Source organism: Mustela lutreola, chromosome 3 (assembly GCF_030435805.1).
Source record: "Mustela lutreola isolate mMusLut2 chromosome 3, mMusLut2.pri, whole genome shotgun sequence".
Taxonomy (NCBI): Eukaryota; Metazoa; Chordata; class Mammalia; order Carnivora; family Mustelidae; genus Mustela; species Mustela lutreola.
In genome coordinates this window covers 76,840,262-76,849,383 of record NC_081292.1, presented here as the reverse complement: position 1 = coordinate 76,849,383, position 9,122 = coordinate 76,840,262, and the positions used below count along the sequence as shown (strand labels likewise).

The 9,122-nt window shown below is 45.2% G+C and overlaps 1 protein-coding gene across 2 annotated transcripts in view; it reads left to right on the top strand.

Annotated features, from left to right (window-relative positions):
* Window positions 1–417: 417 nt before the first annotated feature.
* The window catches only part of LYN (LYN proto-oncogene, Src family tyrosine kinase), a 118,668-nt gene continuing 109,963 nt past the window's right edge, over window positions 418–9,122 (top strand). Inside the window, exon 1 of one of the 2 annotated variants that reach the window (XM_059166422.1) lies at window positions 418–564. The gene's annotated coding sequence lies outside the window, so the exon portion shown is untranslated. The remainder of the gene's footprint in view (window positions 565–9,122) is intronic. The other variant, XM_059166424.1, reaches the window with a different exon arrangement.

Genomic DNA, 9,122 nt, shown 5'->3' with positions numbered 1-9,122 from the left:
CGGAGTAGGATGTTAAAGAAGCAAAGGAGACGCGAGAGGTTTTCTCGCCAGGCTACCACGTCCAGGCTCCAGAGATCTCCTTGGAAGATCCTTCTGTCCCCGTAACAGGAGGAAACAGGAGGATGCTGGGCCCCAGCGGCTCCACATTCTCGAGCACCACGATGAGAGGCTAAGTTTCTCTGCCATCAAAGCTCGCGCGACGGCCACACCAAAGACCCAAACCTTGGGCAGGGGCCAAACGGTCACTTCCCCGCCCTCCCGGCGCAGTATGCAAATCCGAGCACCAGGAAGTAGCTGGGACCTCTCGGCGGAGCCCTGCGACAGCCAGTTCCTCTCCCGCCGCTCCGGCCAGTCCGCCGCTCGATCCCCTGCCGTGGCGCCGCCGGGCCCGACGCGCTGCAGCCTCCAGCCCGCGGCAGGCGCGGCGGCCGCGCCACCCAGGGCCCCGAGCCCGCAGCCTGCCCTGCGCGGGCCCCGCGGGGCCGCCCCGTCGCGCCCCCGGCTCTGAACTCGAGTCACCGTGGAGCGCCGCCGCCGCCGCCCCGCAACTTTCACCCGGAGCTGGTGAGTCCCAAGGGCGAGCCCTGGGGTGGGCTCCGGCGCCGGGGCGGGGCGGGCGGGAGAGGCGGCGGTGCCACTGGCCGGAGTCCCGTGTGCCCGGGCGGCCCTGGGCCGGGGGTTGGGGTGGCCGCCAGCGCGCGCCGCCTCCTGGCAGCACGGGCGCGGACCCGGGCGGTGAGGGCACCCAGGTGCCTCCAGCCTGTGGGTGGCCGGGCCCTGGAGAGCGGGGGACGCGGGGGCGGGCAGCTCCGCAGGTGTCCTTCCCGCGGCGGCGCACACGGGGGCGGTGGGAGGTGTGGGCGCCGACCAGAGGGCTGGTTGCGGTCCCAGTTCTGGCCACTATCGGTGCGCCTCGGGGAAGCCCATCTCCGCGCAGAGCGGGCGCGCGGCGGGGATCCTGGCAGGGACTCCTCGGGTTGCACAATCCGGTCTCCCCTCTGGGCTCCGGGCTCCCCGAGGTGAGGGATGGGACTCTGCTTGGGCTGTCTGCCGGGCCCGCGGGCAGTTCCACTCCTCGGGAGCCCCGGGCGGGAGCGTGACGTCGAGGGGCTGCGGCAAAGGCTGGTGCGCACCCTCCGGTGGAGCCCGGCGCCTCCCGGCCTGCAGACCGGCAGTCCGGTGCCTTAGCCCGCCGAGAGGAAGCGAGAGTTATTTTAAGAATTCAGGGGTTGCCTTTCCTTCGCCCTGGGGGAAGGGTGAAAGCGTCAGTTCCCGCTTTCCGGCGTTATCTCAGCCCAGCGCGGCGTCTTCTCCAAGCTGTGCGTTTGTAACGTTCCTGCTAATAGCTGACGTGGTCGTCTGGTTGTATTTCCTTGAGTGTTTGTATGTGTGTGTGTTTGAATTATCCCAAACCCACCCAGCTTCTTTGCCAGAAACTCCAGTTGAGTCTGGGCCTTGCAGTTTCCTAGCTGCACGTCAACTTGGGCCTATTATTGAAATTACCTTTGTGGGTTTTTTTCATCTCTGGGAGAACATGTTTACCTTCGGAGCTATTTATTGCATGTAAAGCCCCAAGCGCATACACAGGCTTTCCATAAATGGCGCTGTTATTAATACATTGCAAATAATTCTATCCATTAAAGCAAGGGTTCTCTGGTTCTTTGCAGTTTGTTGATTTTAAAGCTGGAACTTTGTGTCTGATTCAGCCATCTGACCTTCCTAGTAAAGCTGCTTAATAAATACACCAGAGATTTGCTGTCTGCGAAGCTACGTCTGGGAATCTCACTCACCCTGAGCACTAGCACTTAAGGATGTTTGGCTTTTTTTCTGATTTGTTGGCTGCTCCTCATGCTGCCTGTAGCGTTTAGGAGGGCAGACCTATTTGTCCCGGTATAGGTGAAAGCTAAGGGGAACAGGCACTGAAGGAGTATAGGAATTTCCTAAGTCCCCAGAAGTCCTTCCTGAGGAAGCGAACTTTGCTGGAAAACGGTGGGGTTTAGTTAGTCCTGGATTTTCCTTTTGAGGTAAGGAGATAAATGTCTTGAGGCTTGAAGAAATTTAATTTGATCCCAAGGGACTTTTGGTGACCAGGCCTCTTTGGATGCAGAGTAGGGTAAAACCCTCTTCCTGAGTGAAGGGTAGAGGTCAGCCCATGTAAGGAAAGAGAGAACAGGAGCTGGAAAACCTAAATTTGGGTCTCTCCCATCATTGACTAGAGCTGTGATACAGAATAAGTTGGGTTAATGACTTGGGTCATTTATGCAGCCAACATTTCCTTCACAGCAGTAACCAGAGTTATATTCTGATTTGTCCGTGTGTGTCTAGTGTTTTCACCACTGCAGTGAAAGCTCTCTGAAAACAGCTCTGTCTTGTCCAAAACGCTAGCTAACCCCAATGCCTATCATGCAGTCAGGCTTACTTGGAAGAGGGAATGAAGGTTGGCTCTGAGTTTGGCTCTGCGCAAGGCCAAGGAACAAGGCTGGTTCCTTAGGCATTTGAAGCCCTCTGGCCTCTCTCCTGGTTTCTAAAACAGGGATTTTTGACTGTCTAGTTAACCCAGTGTCAGTGTTCTAAGTGGGAATCTTTACACAGGACAATTTATTCTGCTGTTTTCCTGGGGCCAAGGGTTTGACCTGGAGTGGTGAGGTGTAACTTGGAAAAGTAGTTCATCTAATCAAAAAGACCTACTTTATTTTAGAGTCATAGATGTTGCCAAGATATATGAAGACTTTGCAATATCCCCCCCCCCCCCCGCCAAACACCAGGGTGTTATTGTTGATTTTTTTTTTTTTAGTAGAAAAGTGGTCCACAGTTTTGTGAAGCTATGACTCTCAAAACCCCCTTAGTTCCATTCTATTTGTATTAAAAAATAAATCACCAAAACATCTGAGATGTCAGTTGGTTCAAATGAATACACAGAGATATAATTTAACAACCTTAAAGGATATTGTCCATAAACCCATACAAATGTAAATCGGTATAAATAAGAATACAATGTGTACATGTCTACGGTATGAAAAGTTGTTACATCTCAATCACACTGCTGATCCCATGACCTCCATGTCCTCAGGCATGGATAGTATTAACATTGAAAGGTCACTACAGTCATTAGTTGGGACACTGACCAATGACTCATTGATGACAGAGGTGGCCTCAGATCACTCTTGGGCTCTACCCGGCAGTGACTGTGCTCACACCTTTTGCTTGTTGGAAGAGATTCCTGAGAATTGCTGATTCCAGTCTCAAAAGCATACTGAGCTCTGATTTCATTTGAACCTCCCATGGATCCCAGGGTAGGCAGGGACAGGTACAAAAAAAAAGAGGCTTGGTGTCATGTCCAAGGTTACAGACCTGGTTAAGTGGCACCACTGGGCAGAGTAGGTATGTTTTCTGGCTCTAACTTTAGAGTGTTCCCCACTTTTCTGCCTTTGCTTCTGTAATAGGTATTCAATTACATAAAAGAAATTATCACTTAATAAACATTTTTAAACAGGGAACCACAAGGTAATTTTCTTTTATGACTTGGTAATTGTATCGTCAAGCTGGGCATTAAAGGCATACTCAGGAGGTGAGTTTCTGTGCCTTTCAGCACTGCTTCCTGCTTGGGGAGGGAGTAGCCCTAGTAACAGCCAAGGTGACAGCTATATGGGCTGTTGCCCAAACAGCTCTAGTGACTGTCTTGGGGCTATCAGGGCTTACTGGTTCAAAAAGAAACACCCAGGTAACACTTTACCAAAGGGTTATCTGCGACTAGAAGTTCCTTCCCTGAACCATGCAGGCCTCCTTGTGTGGTGGTTAGAACAGTGAGAGCATCATTTGCAGTGAAAATATAAAGTAGGGGAGACAGGATCCATAAGATGCTCATTAAAGTATGCATTCCTTTACTGAGCACCTGCTATGGGCCAGGCGCCCCTCAAAGCCCACACTTTTACAATGGACACACACTGCCTACCATCTCTAAAGATTGGTGATGAAGAGAAGGACATACAAGAGGAAGTTCCTTTTTTTTTTTTTTCCCAGTCAGAACTATTGAAAGATTTCTTACAGCTGTCCAGTTTCCTGATACTTAAATTGTGAAATGTTGAGTTGACGCTATCATCATTTCTGAAATTTATTTTGAGTAAGTTCCCATTTAGAGGAGAAGCCCAAGTGTAGACAATGTATGGGAATCTGCCAGTTGAGGAATTAGAATTTTTGGAACAGCCCCATTTTAAGACTTGGACCTTCTTTTGGATATCTTTGGCTTAAGTTAGCTGGAAGGGCTGTCTTGTAATTTAGAAGAGCAAGTTCGAATAATGACTTGGGATGATGTGTTAAAAATGTATGTCCATGCTGACAAGTTGCAGGGCCAGAGAATATAGCCTTTGTTCTTTATTCTTGGACTTTTTCCTCAACCTTGTTCTGTGCTTCACTTTCTCTTAGTACTGTCAACGTTCCTTATCTGCCACAAAACTATTTCTTGAAAGTTCTGTTTGCCATGGGGATGTCATTTTCATTTATATAGAATTCGTTCAGAGTTTTATTATTTGACTGTCTTTGTTAACATTCACGTATTCCCAGTCTCCCTTCTCTGGCCCCTCTCCTCAGCTCTCTGCCTGTCTCCTTTCAAGGTCCCCAAACCATGAATTGACACAAGAGGAGCTGAGCATTTATGGGAAGAGATTATTAGTTTGTTTGTGTTGTTGTAACTGTTCATTTCTTGTGATGCTGACTTATATAAATGATGCCCAGTAAAATTATATGAATAAGGAGGATCCCTTTACAGAATCCACCTGAGAGGGTGTTTCTTAATGTTCTAGGCTCTGCCCCCATTGGCTTGTAGAACACTGGGCAGAGGTCTGAGCTATTCCTGCAGCTCAGAGGGTCTTTTAAATTTGTCTTCTCTCCTTTTGACAGTTCACACCTCAGGCAAGTCAAGTAATGCAGTGTCTGCCCACACTCCCACCCTTCCGTGAACATCTGAACTCATTCTTGATCCCAAGCCATGCTGATTGAAAGGTCTTTGCCAACATGTCGCTCCAGCCCTCCTTCCTCTATCTGTTGGTACAACATCTGGTGGGGAGCTGTCACGACTTCCTTGGGCCCACTTTTCAGCACTGGTGAGGTGATCTGCATCCAACTGATGCAATGACGTTCTTCTTGGCTTTTGGGCCTTCAGGGTGCCTCTGCTCTTCCTGTAAATGTTAACCCCCACGGGGGTGAGGGGAACAGAGAAGCTCGTCTGAGAGAGACCCTCTGGAGAGGGAGGACCACTTCTGCTTTCCAAGGGGAAGCTGTGTCACGGAGAGCAGAACTGTAGCCAGCAGCCTGACAGGAGGCCCGAGGGAGGGGGCCGGCAAGGAAGTGATACTTCCTCCTGCTTCAAAGGCCCCAGACCCAGTCATTTGCCTGCAGCCCCACCTTCCATACCATAGAACGCGGCTTTTTCCTCAGGGTTTTTTCTACCACCCTCTACTCTGTTCATTTTCAGCTTGCCCCTGAGAGAGGGGGAGGAAGGAAAAGAATGAATGTAGTCATCGCTGGAGAGCCTTCTGAGGTGAAACCCATGGTGGCCATGCTTGATTTTCAACATCAGAAAGATGTACCTTTTGATATTCATCATGGTGGAAACCATTGTGAAAATCTTAGTGGGTGTTTTGAAATCTTTTAATATTCAGGCAATAAAATAGTTTCTTAATCTAGTTATAATGGTTCAGTTCTATTTTTAAAATTATTTAAGCTCTATCCTCTAATTTTTGGGGATAGAACAGTGACTTTCATGCTTCTTTGACCACACCCCACATCAAAAAATAGGTTTTATCTTGTGCCCGAATGCAAAGAAGAAAAGAGAAAGAAAGAAACACAATTTGGTAAAGAATGCCTCCTTCTAGCTCATTGGGTAGTATTACCCAGAGCAGTCCCTTTGAGACCAGCAGCATGGAAGAGTCTATTAGAGTTTAAAACCAATGGGGGAGGGGCACCTGGGTGTCTCAGTGGGTTAAGCCTCTGTCTTCCTCTCTGGTCATGATCTCAGGGTTCTGGGATGGAGCCCTGCATCCTGTGGGCCCTCTGTGCAGCAGGGAGCCTGCTTCCCCCCTCTCTCTGCCTGTCTCTAATAAATAAATAAAATCTTTGAAAAATAAATAAATAAACCCATGGAGGAGCCCAGAATTCCACAAGCTCCAGTCCGTTAGGAGACTTATTAAGCAAATACAAATTCAGATACATCCATAACAATGGAACACCTTGAATATATCTTTAAACATAGTATTAAATTACATTGCTAAAATGAAAAGTGTTTTTAAAAAGTTGAATCACTATATTGTACACCAGAAACTAATATAACATTGTATGTTAGCTCTACTAGAATTAAAATTTAAAAAATAAAAATAAATAAATTAACAAATTAAAAAAAAATAAAAGGTTTAACACATATGTGTAGGTAACTATGGTACTATTTTTGAAATAAAATATGCATTGGTGGGACACTAATCTGTAAGCTATGTATATCAGTAATTATACTAAAGTTTTAATAGGGATTATTTCTGCGTTATCGGTGAATGCTGGGGTTTTTTTTTTTTTTTGCCTTTGTACGTCTTTTTATTTTTAAATTTTTTTAATTTTTCTAAAATTTTTATTTATTTTTAAAAATATTTTATGTATGTATGTATGTATTTCAGATAGAGAGAGAGCGAGAGCATGAGTGGGAGCAGGAACAGAAAGAGGGAAAAGGGAGCCTGATGCAAGGCTTGGCCCCAAGACCCCAGCATCCTGGGACCATGACCTGAGCTGAAGGCAGCCACTTAACTGAGTGAACTACCCAGGTGCCCACATCTTTATTTTTTTAAAAAGAGAATCACTTACATGATTTGAAAATAGCAGTATAATGAGTGATGACACGAAGCCAGTGTGAGTGCAAGGGAAAGGGAAGAGCAATCAGAAAACACTGGGGCAAAAGTGGCCGTTATGGCTCTTGTGTGGATATAATTGTAAGCAGACCTGCCCCTGGAGGAATTTATGCATTATGAATGTTGTAAATAGATATAATATTTTCTTTTTCTTTCTTACTTTTTAAAAAGATTTTATTTATTTATTTATTTGAAACAAAGAAAGTGTGTGCGCATAATGGGGCAGAGGGAGGGGGAAAGGTGGGGCTCCATCTCTAGATCACCACCTGAGCTGATGGCAGACGCCTAACCCACTGAGCCACCCAGGTGCCCCAGATACAACATTTTCTTAAGGGAATGTCCACTTCTTATGTTTAGTTGTATTTAGTATGGAACTTATTTCTTGAGTAACTTGTGCAGGAGTCATTCCAAGGCCCAAGAACTTGTTCTAGTAAGGTGGCAGTTGGCGTGGAAAATCATTGCCCAGAATATGAAATGTTGGATTTTATTGTGTAAAAGGGAAACTTATTGGAGCCTTTTGGTGAGAAGCCAGTTTTGTTTCCATCACAATCAACTTACTACCTAGACTCTTGGCTGCATTTGGTGCTGCCAAATGATGAAGAGATAATAAGCACTTGTTGACTGCTCTGAATTAGGTGGATGATTTGCCCAGGAGCTAACAGGCGCTTCCACAGAGATTAATTTGGGGTCGAAAAGTAACATTTATTGTTGTTTTACATGACATTGGAAGGCGTAAGCTATTAGTCACAAACACTTAGGTATTTGGTCCCTGTCCTAAATGGTCATCTTACCCAACATACTCTTGGTAATGGTAGCACTGTTAAAGAAGTAAGCAGTTAATTTAAGGTCTAAGTTTCTGTGATATTTAAAAGGAGAATATGTTGTAAAGCAGCAGCTTGGTATTGGGATCATGTTTATGATATATAAATTAGTTTATCAGAAGAATTACCATAACTAGGAATGGCAGTATCTGACAAATGGCAAAGATGCCAGCAACTAACTACCTTGCATAATCAGATATGTCAGACTGATCATCTGTTGTATTCAGTGCCTTTGAGGGATGATTAATTTGACGGGAAATAATATAAAATGGTAAAAAGAAAATGGGCTTCCAAGTTAAACAGATCTGAGTGCCTGTCTTGGTTCCCCTGCTTAGGACTTTAGGTAAGTTACTTAAGCTCACCATTTATAATACCCAAGTCTGTGGTGGTGATTGGCAGAGTTCTCATCTCCTAATGCTGTTTCTGGTACACAGTAGGTACAGAATAAAAGGGACTGCATCCTTAAATAATGAGAGGCTTCATGAGAGAGTGACAGACATATAGTATTATAGACACAGTCCCTGGCTTCAAATGAAATTTTAATACGGAATTCATGGTCATCAGTATAATCAAATGAGCACTGTTAAGAGTTGGTTTTTGTCTTTCTAAACAAAAGCCTGGTTGTTGTCTCTCTGGATAATGGGCCACATTGGCTTTTTGAATTGTTCCAAACTTAATAGATTAAAATGTATATAAAAAAGAAACTCTAACAAATTAAATCTCCTAACTGCCTGTGTATCTTTTACTTTATGGAGTTCAGTTATTTTTTAAAGTTTTAAATGAATTATTATGAATATATTACCAAATGAATTAATATAACCACTAAATGAGAATTGTAATTTTCCTTAAATTTGTTTACATGTGGATAATCTTTCTAAAGTCTAGTAGAAAAAAAATTTCTGAACACTTTAGTGAATGACCCTCAAATGTTACTTTGTTGCTATGGTTATAAGTCTTCAGCAAAGATAGGACTATACAATTAAACAAATGACATGACCCATCCAGTGTCACGTGTCAACCCTTGGGCTCTTGACGCCACCTCTCTGCCTTGTTATTTGATAGTTGAATCATAGAATCTTGTAGAAGGAGGAGATTTTGGTGGTGTGTCTTAAGATAACCCTTAGCAGGTAGTCACTTTCCCTTGAACCTAAGGTCTCAAATGTTAGTTTCTTCCCAGGTTTATCCCTAATGCAGGTGGTGGAAGCCACATAATGAGAAGCACCAGGACCAGGATAAGGTGCTCAAAGTGGCCCATTTCATTTGTGGACAGCTGTAGGTATTAGAAAGCTCTCTCTATCATGCTATAATTTTTCATCTCCATAATTTCTGCCTTCTGCTTCTAGTTCTACCTTCTAGCACTGTTTTGATACATTTGAAGCTGTGGCTGTCACTTTGGGATATGGAAGGACATTAT